Source organism: Pteropus medius, unplaced genomic scaffold (genome assembly GCF_902729225.1).
Source record: "Pteropus medius unplaced genomic scaffold, Ma_sr-lr_union100, whole genome shotgun sequence".
NCBI lineage: Eukaryota > Metazoa > Chordata > Mammalia > Chiroptera > Pteropodidae > Pteropus > Pteropus medius.
Window position 1 is genome coordinate 17,925,871 of NW_024340701.1, and position 14,026 is coordinate 17,939,896.

The window sequence follows — 14,026 nt, forward strand, 5'->3', positions numbered from 1 at the left end:
TTTTATTTTCATTAGTGTAATAAGAATTCTGAGGGGAGTTGGTTGCTAGTGTTGGAATCATTTCAGGAGTTCGGAGATGTCAGAGGAGTTCTCTAGGCTTTTCCCTCAGAATGCCAAGATGGCTTCTGAAGTTGCAACCATTACATCAATAGGTCAAGACAGAAAAAGGAGGGGAGGGCAGAAGAGTCACCTTCACCAGCTGGCTTCTACTAATGTCTCACTGGCCAGAGCCCTGTCACATAGCCACCGATAGCTGTAAGGAGGTCTGGGAAGATATGGCTTTAGACTTTCTGGGTAGTAGAGTCAGCCTGTCTAGAGTAGAGTCAGGGTGGAGTCTGAGTGAGTTGATCTAGAGTGTCTTCTTCAAGGACCCAGGGCTCCTTCAAAAGTCCTCTTCATCCTCCCTCCTCCACCTACCACAACCACACTGCTGGATTCTCAGGTACTTTCTCCAGAACTCCACTGTCTTGAGCAGGCTGATCAGCTACTGGAGGACTTCAGATGTCTAAATCTGGGCCCACTCTCGCTCCTGTTTGCTCAGCTGTCTGCACTGATGTCCCCCAGTCACCTGGCCCATTACCCCACCTGCCTATTATCACTGTTAAGCCAAAAGTCAATATCATCTCCAGATTCTCATCAGACTTACCAAGAGCTGGCTGCAATACTCAGCATCTAGGAACCTAGAATTGTGCCAGTGCTTGTGATTATGGAGCAAAGGAGAGCTACCATCTAGAGCCTCAAAGCTGGAGGGAAGGCAGGTGGGAAGGAGAGTTGATGTATCTGGAGGGAGAGAGCCTCAGAAGAAAGACGGCACTTGCTTCTGTGGACTTCATTTCCAGTTTTAACTGAAATTCTTGTGAGTTCACAGTGTGACTTTTTTTTTTTTAAATCCAACTACTCTCTAGGCTTCGAGGCCCTATAATGATTTCAGGAACAAGCCTATGATTTCCCAAGGACTGGCCAGACCTTGTGACTTCAGATGGTCCCCAACCTCCAGAGATTGTGAGACTAGCCCGCAGTATATAACTGGCCTTGCTCAGAAAGTAGCACAGTGAAAGTGTCTAGCATGGAAGCAAATAAACAAGTTGAAAAGCAGAAAGAGAGTGGGGAGAAGGAGTAGGAGAGAGGGGAGAAAGAGAGAGAGACAGACAGACAGACAGACAGACAGATGGGGGCAGGGGGACACATGCCCAGGATTGTGAGAAGCCTAGGCCTAAGGAGTCTGTCTTTATCTGCAACCTCAGGTCATCTCTCTCTATGGGCCTCAATTTCCTCTTCTGCAAAATGAAGGCCTGGATTAGATCACTCCTCAAACCTCTTCTAGCCTTGACATTCTGTGATTTTCTCATTTCTTTCAGACTCCAGGGGCCTGCAGACTCCATGCTAATGTGTATAAATAAAACATGGGCATTCTAAAGCTCTAAACATCACAAGTATTTGCTTCGGATTTGTTCTCACTTAACTGTGTGGTAAGCAGCATCCAGCTGGGGCCCCACAACCTCCTGTTTGGATTGTTCAACTGTGGCCCCAGCTCCCAGAGGAGGCTGATGGTGTGTGGGGGAGGTCCAACCACCCCAGTGAGTGCCTCAGCCTGGAGTTTCCTCCCTCCTTAGCTTTCCCCCACGCTGGCCCAAAGAAGGGCTCTGTTCTTAGGTCTCAACCCCAAACCCACATCACCAGTTGGCATTCCAGGCCCTGATCCTACTACATCAGGAACATTTCCCTTGGATTTCTGTGCTGGCAGCTACCCACTTTACATGTCCACCTGGATCCACACTGGAAGGCAGCCTGTTGCCTGTTGCAGTATAGCACCTTTGGGCAGTTTAATAGCAGCCCTCAGAGGCTATAGATCCTATGTCTCTTCTGTGGGATATCATTTTTTCTTATTTTTAAGGTTTTGTTTCTAAAGTTATTTTTATAGCAGTTTTAGTTTTGTAAAAAATTGATCTGAAAGTACACCAAGCTCCCCCTCTTCCCTTCCCCCACAGTTTCCCCTATAATTAACATCTGGCATTAATGTGATACAGTTGTTACAACTGATGAGCCAATGTTGGCACATTATTATTACTAAAGTCCATGGTTTACACTAGGGTTCACTCACAGTGTTGGACATTCTATGGGTTTTGTCAAATGCATAATGTCACGTGTCCACTGTTACAGCATCATACAGAACAATTTCACTACCCTAAACTTCCCCTTTGCTCCTCCTATTTATCATTTCTTCCCTCCAACTCTTGGCAACCACTGATCTGTTTACCACCTCCATAGTTTTGTTTTTCCCAGGATGTCATGTAGTTGGAATCATATAGCATATAGCTTTTTTCACTCCTAGCAATATGTATTTAAGTTTCCTTCATGTCTTTTTGTGACTTGAAAACTCATTTCTTTTTATCACTGGATAATATTTCATTGTATGGATATAATTTTTAATTGATTGATGGAAAAGACCAAAAATACAAGATGAACAGCAATCTTCCAAACACGTCTGTAAGAAATCTAGGTTTTAGGATGGTTTTAGGTAATGCACACAATGTGTCCAACAAAGGAAATTCAAAATTCCGACAGCCAAATTCATAGTATTGGCTTTCAGGCAAATTACTTTTATTACAGAAAGTTTTTTTCTTAAATAATTGCATTTAAAATAAGATTCCATTAACAATTTTCCTGCAACATTTTAAGCATGCATTCACTCTTGAAATTATCTATAAGCATGTTAGATTTTGCGCAAACACACACTTTGGAGAGTAAAAGAGGATACTATTAATAATTATGCCCAGATAACAGGTGTAAGGCAGGACTAAACCAGATAATATATAGCCCTTCTATTTATAACTGGTATCTGTCTTCTTAAAATAGCCGGGGAACATAGGATATTTTTGTGTTTCTCCAAAAATATTAGATAGTGTATCAGTTAAGGTTACCCCAGCAGTGGTAACACATAAAATGGGAAATCTGTTTATTTTTCACTCACGTAAAATCCAAAATATGTGTTGCTGATTGGTGGAAGTGGGAGGTGTTGGAGGGAAGTGCTCTTCTCCATGCAATTATGCAGGTACCCAGGCTGATGGAGCCTCTGCCATCTTTCACATGTGCCTTTCAAGTAGAGTGACCAATCAGTCCAGTTTGGGAGTAAGGGGTTTCCTAGGTGCAGACTCTCAGTGCTAAACTTGGGATAGTTTCTGGCAAACCAGAACAGTTGATCACTTGTTTCCAAGGTTGCCCTGAAGACTGACATCCAACTGGTCAGGAGGGGAAGAGAGAGAGAGAGTGAAGAATGGCACTGCAGGCTTTTATGCACCAGGCCACTCATCACTTCTGCACTTATTGTTGGCCAGAACAGTCTCATGGTCGCACTTAACTGCAAAGGAGACTGGGAAATGTAGTCTAGCTGTGTGCCCCAAAGGAAAGGGAAATGGGTTTGGTGAGAGCTAGATGTCTCTGCCATGGAGGTGAAATTAATAATGTATTGTTTTACTACTGGGCCTTCAGACTGAGATTGACTTCTTCCTTAGCTAGCATATGTTGGGAGGGACTGGTGCCTCCATGTCCCACTTTTATAAATGTAAGTCTCACTTGCATAGCAGTCAATGCTGTCCACATGGCCCAGGCTTCTGCCAATGGGCAGTCTGGAATACTCTGGAATTCTGGGAAGGTTGGGGGCACGCAATGTGGAGGTAGCCCCAGAAACCCACTAAATAGGGGTCAAGTTGCAAGCAGTGGGGGCAGGGTGCCACATTGGGGGATCTGGTTGCACTGCAAATTGAAAACTTGTGATCTGTGAAGGCACTACAATACAGTCTGGCCCCCAGTGTAATTCGTCTTCAACATGACTACTTTTTCCAGGCTAAAACCATCAGTGGGTCATTTGGTGTAAGCTGAGCATTTTCATGGCAGTTAGCACTCTTTACGATCCTTAGTTTTCATAGCATCCCTGAGAAGTAGGTTAGGCCTATTAGCCCTTGCTGGGGGAAGCTACTGTCTGCAGCGTGGTGCTACATGCTTAACTTGTGCAGGCTCTGTCCTCCCCTGGGTACCCTTGATAAAGCCAAGGACCAGGCATGGAAGATTGTTTTCAGGTACCTGACTCCAGGGCCTCAGATACAGGGATCCCTGCCCTCCTCAGTGAGGGGGTGTTTGTGCTGGAAGCAGACAAGGAAATGACGCTAATTTCATTCCTTTCTCTGCTTGGATTCCTCCTATGGGAGGCAAGGTGGGGGAGTTAATGTAAGCAGGTGTCAACAAGACCACCCAGAACAACCTTAGCTCTAGGAAACTTGGTTTCTGCAGCCCCCACCCAAGGGACCAAGAGCTCTTTTTCAGAGTATGGGCTTGGAACCTAGGCCTTTCCTTTCTTAACTCTCTCTTTGGGGCTACAGACTGAGTTGACTGCTGTATTAGTTTTCTGTGGTTACTGCAACAAACTTGGTAGCTCACAGTTCTGGAGGCCAGAAGCCACAAATCAGTATCAATGGGCCAAAATCAAGGTGTTTATCAGGGCTGTGCTCCCTCTAGAGGCTCCAGAGGAGAATCTGTTCATTACCTCTTCCAGCTCCTGGTGGCTGTGGCCTTCTTGGCTTGTGGCCACATCACTTCAATCTCTGTCTCTGTGATCATGTGGCCTCCTCCTCTCCTTTGTAACTTTCTTCTGCCTTCTTATTAGGACACACGTGATAGCATCTTGGGTCCATTTAAGCAATCTAAGATAAACTTCCCATCTCAAGATCTTTAATTTAATCATACCTGCAAAGTCCATATTTTTGTCATGTAAGGTAACATTCCAGGGACTAGGACATTGACATGTTTTTTTTTGGGGGGGGGCTGCATTATTCAGCTTCCCACAGCTGTTATGGTGGAATATACTTCAAAAACTGTGAGACCTTTTCTGGGTACACATGGTGGTAAGAGGGGATGGGAAGGAGACCACCTGCTGTATGCCTAAATTATCTCATTTAATTCTTCCAGAACCCTCTAAGTAGCTACTATTCCACTTGGCAGGGTGAGACTCAGAGAGGTTAAGTGATTTATTTAATGTAACACAGCAGGTACACAATGAAGCTGGACTTAAACAGGGCTGTTTGACTCCAGAGGCTTTGTTCTTTCCACAGAAACACAGGAAGTTCTGCAACGGCTGGACTCAGTTGGAATGCAGATGACCTAGCATGCTGATCAGGATCCCCTGTGTAGGAAAGTCTGCCATTTTTGCCAGTGTGATACTGTGCTTTATAATAAGAAATATATAGTTGGTCTTCATCTCAGTTTTAGCCACAGAGCTCCTAAAACCCTTGGAATGTCCTAGGTGGTGAGAGCAATAAAGATGTCTTTTGTTAGGCTAATGAGGTGACTTTTGGACAGCACCTAAGGATGGGGGCTGGTTGCCAGCAAAACCAACCATGCGATTGGATGATTGGAACTTTCAGTCTCCAGACCTAGACCTCAAGGAGGTGGAGGAAGAGGGGGACTGGAGGTTGAATCAATTGCCAATGGCCAATGATTAATCAGTCATGCCTACAGAATGGAGCTTCCATAAATACCCAAAAGGACAGAGTTCACAGAGCTTCTGGGTTAATGAGCACATAGAGGTTTGGGGACAGTAGTGCACCTTGGAGAGGGCATGAAAGCTCCTTGTTTCTTCCCCACACCTTGCCCTATGCACCTCTTCCATCTGGCTATCCTGAGTTATATCCTTTTATAATAAACCAGTGATCTAGTAAGTAAAATATTTCTCTGAGTTCTATGAGGTGCTCCAGCAAATTAATAGAACCCAAAGAAGAGGAGGTTGTGAGAACCTCTGATTCATAGCCAGTCAGTCAGAAGCACAGCTAACAACCTGGATTTGTGACTGACATTTGAAGTGGGGTGGGGGTGGACAATGTTGTAGGACTGAACCCTTAACCTATGGAATCTGATGCTTTTTCCAGGTAGATGGTGTCAGAATTGAGTTGAGTATGTGGTGTCTGGAGCATCGTTTGGTTGTGTGGGGAAGTTCCTCTTCCACACTTGGAAATTGGGTCCAGGAACCTGAAAGAGCCTGTCTTTGGGATAACTCCTTGGCTTTGAGCTAACACGGCCTTACTACAGGCCCCTGAGTGTAGATTAAGCAGACCCAGACTCTGTAGAGGCCCAGTACCTCTTTTGTGAACCAATTTTCACTAACATTATCTCTTGGTTTTCACAGATACATCTCTATTCATCCATCGCTTCATTTCTGGCTCCTCCCTTTATCTCCACCCTGGATCAAACCATTGCCTCTTTTCATCCCTAGCATTCTGGGAAGTTCCTTCTCCCTTTACCACTATATGTTTGATAACTTCTTCATCTACAGGAAAATAAGCAATAACATCTAATATAAATCTAATATAAATAAAAGAGTAGATGCATGTGTAGAGGCATGTTTCTACCTACAAGGAGACTTTTTAAAAATAACTTCCCAAAGATACAATTCTAGAAGTGGGGCTTCCAGGCAAAAGGGGCATCATACTTTTTCCCCTAACCCCCACCCTCCTTCCCTTTGGCAAACATCATCTCGTTCTCTACATCTAAGGGTCTATTTCTGTTTTGTTTATCCGTTTTTTAAAGATTCCATATATGTGAGATAATATGGTATTTGTCCGTCTCTGATTTATTTCACTTAGCATAATACCCTCTAGGTCCATCCATGTTGTCACAAGTGGAAAGATTTCATTATTTTTTATGGCTGAGTATATATGTACCACATCTTTTTCCATTCATCTATTGATAGACACCTCGATTGCTTCCACATCTTGGCTATTGTAGATAATGCTGCAATGAATATAGGGATGTATATACATTTTCAAATGAGTATTTTTGTTTTCTTTGAAAAAATACCCAGAAGTGGAACTGCTGGGTTGTATGGCAGCATATATTTACAATCCTACCCAACAGAGCATGAGGGGTCCCTTTCTCCACATCCTCAGCAGCACTTGTTATTTCTTGATTTTTTGGTGATAGACATTCTAACTGGTGTGATGTAATATCTCATTGTGGTGGTTTTAATTTGCATTTCCCTGATGCATGATTGATTAATCATGATACATTTTTTAGGTTTATTTACCAGACTGGTGCTTCAGATGTGAGGCTGATAGCAGTGAAGGATGAAGAGGTTAATTTATGGTTCCCCTCTGGACTTCCTTTAGACTGAATCAATTCTCCCTTTTTCTCTCCCTTTATAAATCAGTGAATAAATAAATCTAAGCCATCTACCACTCCTCTTTTTTGATGAGAGTTGGGGACGGAGGGCAAGCTAACTTTTACATTTCAACATTTGTGGCCTTATTGGCAAATAGATTAGCAATTATTAGAACATGTAGCTAATTAAGAGCTACATGTACACACATACACACACACATGCAGGCACACATGCACATGCCCATATACTTTGGCTGACTGGAAGATCCTGTCCAGGAGAAATTGTAAAATTGGAAAAGCTTCACATTGTGGCGTCCTCACACCCTGTTTTAGACTGGAAAGTCAAGGCTAGACTGAAACAACAAATCAATCCTTGGCATCTCAGTGGCTGAGCACAACAGGTGACATCTTGTTCATATAAAGTCTGACATAGGTTACCAGGGCTTTCCTCTTTCCAATTACTCAAGGATCCACGCTCCCTTCATTCAAGGATACCACCATTTTAAAACAAGGCCTCCATGTTTGCCACATGAAAGATAGAGAGAGGTTGGAGACTGCACACTGGTTCTTTAATGCTTTGGCCTCCTACTCACATTTCATTGGATAGCCAGTCAGATGGCCCCACTTAACTGTAAAGGCCCCGTGAAGTATGGTGTTCTCATGTGCTCAATAAAAAGAGGATAACTGAATATAAATACAGTTGATTCTCATTTTTTGTGGTAGTTATGTTCTATAATGCCTCCACAAACACTGAATGAAAGAACACAAAACCATTAATCTTAGTAGAAATATAGGGTCAGGTTCCTGTGAGCCTCTGGTCACATTTTTGTCAGTCAATCTATATCTATATCTATATCTATATATCTATATCTATATCTATATCTATATCTATATCTATATCTATATCTATATCTATATCTATCTATCTATGTGTGTATGTATATATATGTATATATGTATATGTGTATATGTGTATATATATATATTCTTGTTTTATGTGTGGTTCTGTTTAAAAACATTTTATTTAATATATATTGTTAATTCATTGAACTCATTCATGGCCAACAGCAGTGTAACTTATGTCCTAATGAGTTACATGTATCTATCTAACATGTGTACTTCCTCTGTAACACACATCATAGCCTCCATGCACTAAGGGACGCTGACCTCCCTTGAGGTCATTTTAAAACAGCAAAATAACCATCAAAAAAAGCACAAAAATGTGAAAAATGTGGCACTAAGTAGACCACAAAAAGGACACATTTTTTACAATATGAGAATTGAAATAAGAAGACAGAACAGCATGGTCTTCTTTGACCTCAGCTGGTAATGTGCACATCAGGTGACTCAAATTTTTTGTTGCTCTGTGCATATCTACGAATGACCACAAAAGTGATGTGAGTTTTGATCTTGGAGTTACAGATAAATTTTAGTGAGTATGCAAATTTGTCAAAAATCCATGACAGATAAGGATCAACTGTATATTCATTATCTATTGAAGCAGAACAAACTGTCCCAACATTTAGTGGCTTAAAACAACAACATGTATTTTGCTCTGGATTCTACAGTTGGGCAGGGCTCAGCAGTGTCAGCTCACCTCTGCTCCACTTGGCATCAACTGGGGTGCCTTGAAGACTGGGAGTTGAAATCATGCAAAGCTCACTCACTCATGGCCCAGGAAGACCCAAAAGGCTGGAAGCTGGAACAACTGGAGAAGAAGGATGATAGACACACAGCAGTCACTAGTGCATAATAATTTGAAAATCTTACTGTGAAAGCTTCATACCCTGGGGGTGGAGAAGATCTCTTTATTAGGCATTTTCTCCTGGAGGAGCTCCTTTGTTCATTTTTCTCACTGACTCATGGTTCTGGCTTCTTTTTTTTTTTTTTTCTGTCATCATCCTTCATAATATCTAGAGGGGTACTAGAGAAATCCCTTCTTGAGGGGCCACAGAACTTTCCCAACCTGCTTCCTACTCATGGTGGGAGCACAAGGTTTGTTTTAGCTTCATGGCTGGCTTTAGAAAAATGTTTTGGTACAAGCTCAAGGTTTCTTTGGCAATACAATTCCCTTAAAAATGTTATAGGCTGCTGATATATTTGCTTCTCGTCACTTTCATGTACGGATGACCACATCCAAAATTCTTTTCAAGAGTCAGTTTTCATATCGATATATTTATTGGCTTTCTCACCCCTACACCGCACTCACTGCATTTAATGGGAGCCACCTTAACGCATCTGGGAATTGCAGGAAGTCCACATGCTGAATCTGATCTTTACTTTGAGTCATTTTGCCACTCAAAGGTTTTCTCATTCCCTTCTCTTACTATTTGCAAGTAAAAGTTTGACTAAATATTTTGTCACTGCATAACATGGATCACTATCTTACTAAACTCTGATATCAATATCTTTACTTTCTTTACTGCTTGACCCTATAGTTTAGGTTTTTATTTCAGCAAAACCTCATTTCTGATACCAATTTCTGTATTACTCAGGATAGAATAGACTATGCTACAGAAACAAATTAATGCCCAAATCTCAGTGGCATAAGCAAACAAAGGTTTACATGTCACTCATGCAAAGTCCAGCTTGAGGTGGGCTACTCTCCAGGGCAGTTCTCGGCCATCTAGTGAATCTGGGGTCCCAGATGCTCTGTCTTACCTTCTTGATATATGGCCTCTATGGTTGTTGCTGAAAGTGACAGGAAAATTACATGAGATATTTTTAATGGCAAAGTCTGCGAGGAGTGGCTTACATTATTTCCACTTACATCCTGTTGTATAACATATGACCTCAGTCTCACTTCAAGGGAGGCTGGGAAGAGTAGTCTTTCTGTGACCCCAGAAAAAAATAAAATGAAACAGGATTTGATGAACTATAGGATTATTTCTTTCACACTCCCTTTTCAGGGCTCTCTATTCTTGTTTATCTGTCCCTGTCAAGTGTCTAATGCTCCCTCACTTACCCCTATGTCTAATGTCTCTCCAGATTTCATCTATACTAGGGAATATAAATGACCAATAATAGCTTAAAGCATGACCTCTTTTAGAGATAGTTGCATGTTAAAGCAAATTTAAGCTTTTGGCTAGAGGGTTAATACTCTGATGTGGGGATTTCAGGCATAAGAAGGCCAGTAGGGGAAATATTCTGGGGTTTTTGAAATGACAGACCAGGCAGGTCTTATGTGTCATCTTTTATGCCACTGCCAAGGGAACTTTATTGTGAGACATTTTGGAGTTGAGAGACATCAGGCTAACAGTGTGAGTGGCCATGTTATTAGATGCAGCCAAACTATTAAAGCATGATTTTCATCTGGCTGTCTAGAGGTATTGATGTGAAGTAGGGAGAAATTATTGTCCACTCCAGCTGATTTGGAATCAGCTTTCAAAGCATCCATCTGTCATCCCTACCTCCCTCCTTCCCCCTTACAGAATGAAAGAGGCTTACTACAGAGTGGGTTTGTAATGGGCCTGGAGAGGGAACTGGGGGGAGGCTTCCCCAGAGGTTCTGGGAAGACTGAGGTCTCTGTGTTTCTTTCTGTCAGACTCTGGCTCACCCACGGCTGTCTTTGCTCTTTCTGGCTCCAGCCCAAGAAGAAGGAACAGAAATCTCCTTATGAGTACCTCTTTCATTGGCTATATCCATCCCCCCAAACACACTTCAGTCCTGTGGTGCCTTTACACTGTGGCCACCTAGTTAGGCTGGAACTACATTTCCCAGAACCCGCTTCTTTGCATTGGTCCCTGTTAGAGTTGGCTGCAGGGAAAATTTGCATGAGATTTGGAAGGCAGGTGAAACAGCAGCCACTTTTACACTCTGCAACTCCATGTGAGCCAGGCAGTCTTGCAGTGGATCTGCCGGCCCACTTTTTGGTCCCAGGACACAGCCAGGTCCACAGATTCTTTGCTCTTGCTGGCTCTTCTCCTTCGGATTCTCCAGGTCTGGGCTAGGAGCCTGTTCAGTCATGGCTGAGGGCACCAGCTTTTCCTGCAAGTGACCTATACCACGGAGATTAGAGGTGGTGAAATGTGGATTCTAGCTGCCATGATGGGTTCTGGTTTTTCTTTGCACTTACCCACACCAGCCGCCAAAATGCCCCTCAGTGGGTCCTACCTCCTGGTATTCATACCTTTGAGTCATTTCTTCCACATTGTACAGGGTTTGTCTGTATGACCAATATCAATACAGCAGAAACAATGGGATGTCACTATGAATTAGGTTATAAAAGACACTGTACCTTCTGTTGGCCCATCTCTCTCTTTTTTTCTGAGATTGCTTGATCTAAGGAAAGCCAGCTGCCAACCCTATGGAGAGGCCCATATTGTGAAAATCTGAGGCATTTGGCCAATAGCCAGCAAGGTACTTGAGGCATCTCATCAACAGATAAGTGAGTGAGCCACCTCGGAAGCAGATGCTTCAACCTCATTCAAGCTTTCAGATGACCACAGGTTCCAGCTGACACCTTAACTGCAACCCCATGACAAACCCTGAGCCAGAACCACTTAGCTAAGCCACTCCAATTACTTGACTTTCAGAGACTGTGAGATAGTAAATGTTTGTTGCTTCAAGTAACGAAATTTTGATGAAATTTGTCCATTTTTTCATCTCAACTGCTGGCTTTGCTGCCTTCAGGCCCACCACCAGACTCAAGTCAACATTCTAACACAAGCAATTTAACCTTCTCCTACAATCGTGTCAGGCCCAATTCTACAATAAATCCCTTACTCGGTATCACTAAGAGTAGTTCTGCTTCTTTGAGCAAACCCTACCTTATACCACAAGGAATGAAGAGAAGAGAGTCCCCAGTCCTTTCATCATTAGTTTCCCCTTCAGTAGAGGCTCTCAACTTTTGATCAGAACGACCCAGAGAACTTTTTTAAAAAACACCAATGCCCGGGTCCTATCTCCAGAAATTCTGATTTAATTGATCTGGAGTATCACCTAGACATCAAGATCTCTTAAAGTTCCCAGATTTTTTTGAGGTGCAGCTGGGTTTAAGAGCCCTGACCTAGTCTCCACCAGTCCTATCAGGTCCTCACTCCAGCCTTCCTTGGGCTGGGACATGGGCATTCAATCTAGGCACCCATGGTAACTTTTAGTTGGGGACTCCTGACATCTAGAAATAGAGGCTATAGAGAATCTTCTCACTGGTGGTGGTAGCTGCAACAAGTCTGAGTTCCCAGGGCAGCAGGGCAATGTGGCAATGGCTCCTGGGTCAGGTTCTGGTTCTTTAACTCCACCACTGCCACCAACGCTGTGAGAATTACCCAATAGCCTCTTGATTACATTTCTTTCTGCTTAGATCAGGGGACCTTTAGGGTCTTTTCCAATGCTGAGAGTCTGAATTTGAGAACTAAACTTCACGTTAACTCTCCAAGTGACCTTAAGTGCACCCAATCCCTCTGTTGGCTTTAGTTTCCTCATCTGTGAAGGGGAGGGTTATATTAGATGAGCTTCAGACCTTTTGCCTTGGGTTGGGTTGCCTGGAAATGGGGTCTGAGATAGAGATTTGTGTACAGGTGGTTTCTGGGGGAGTGCCTTTAGGGTTAACATCTTTAAGAGAAGAAGGGAAGCAGGAGTGGGAAAAGTAAGGGCTGAACTGTGATGTAGTCACAACCAAGGCCTCCCATGATCTTCTGGGAGCCTTGGAACTAGGATGGCCCTTCAGAGTTGTCCTGAAGAGAGGTGAGGAGATAAGACTTTGCACCCCTAATTGACCAGTCATTGTATAGAGTCTGTCCCCAGGGAAGGAAGTGTGACTTTGGGTGAGGCAGCTCTCTTGACCTGAGGGCAATTCCTGGAGATGGACTCATTTGACAGCTGTCAACATCCAACATCCCAGCTGGAGGAATGCATCTCTTGGTCTTGAAGCAGGGGGATCTGAGCAAAGCACCCCACCAAGCACTATACCCTACCAGTTAAAAGATTCCATGATGATAGCCCCAGCTGCAGGGTGATCTGTGAAGAAAGGGGTATATTTCTCACTCTCTTTAGTTAAATATGACATCAGTCACCCCAGGAGAGTAGCTGGAAAGTTCCAGGTGACAATAAGCTTGATTAACACACAACTCCTTAAAACCTCTCTTACCATAGCAGAGGTTGAGCCAGAGGAAGGTGTAAAGTCAACTTGCTCCAAAGAAGCAAGGCCCTGGAGAAAAATTAAAAGCCACTCCTGGAGGAAGGAGTGGCTTCCAGAAGGAAAGTCTCCCAGGTATAACACTCAACTCTAGGGAGCATGAAAGATAACAGAGCTGCTAGGGACCGTAGTCGCCATGTATAACACTCAACTCTGGTAATGGCATGGTAATGGCATCTCGGATTCGAAATGAATGAGGCTACTGACCTGTCAATTACACAGCAGTTGCATTTTCAGTGGAAACCAGTCTTGGGCACCTGGCAAGGGCTGGGAGGAGAGACCACCTTCGTGTGCACACATAGTGGGCTTATGAAAGTATTGATGCTCAAGTGTGAATCTTTGCATATATGATTCTTTATAAGAGCATCTGTGCACATGCTTGTGGCATAAGCATAAAAAAAACAGGTCAGTTATGTGCGTGTTGATGTTGAGGGTGGGATCTGCAGGTTGGACCAACTGCCCATGAACCTCCGTTTAAGAAGCATGATTTTAGGGCCTTTTTGCCCTTCTTCAAAATATCAACAACTGCCCTTGTCCACTCATCATTAGAAAGTTATTTCTTGGAAGAACTTTTCTACCTTCCATAGCCTCTTTAAAATACAAATAATTATCAAGTTACTGATTGACCAAGAATGGTGGGCTATCCCAAAAGACAAGCTAAGACACAGAGAGGAAAAGTTGGACCTAGCTTAGTGCCTCTTATCTAGTAGGTGCCCAGCATATTTGTATGCATTTATGAATGCA

The 14,026-nt window shown here is 43.2% G+C and overlaps 1 long non-coding RNA gene across 1 annotated transcript in view; it reads right to left on the bottom strand.

Annotated features, from left to right (window-relative positions):
• Positions 1 to 8,624: 8,624 nt before the first annotated feature.
• LOC120622769 (uncharacterized) overlaps positions 8,625 to 14,026 on the bottom strand; it is a 97,378-nt gene continuing 91,976 nt past the window's right edge. The window contains exon 4 of the long non-coding RNA XR_005658554.1: positions 8,625 to 8,854. This is a non-coding gene — a long non-coding RNA (uncharacterized LOC120622769). The remainder of the gene's footprint in view (positions 8,855 to 14,026) is intronic.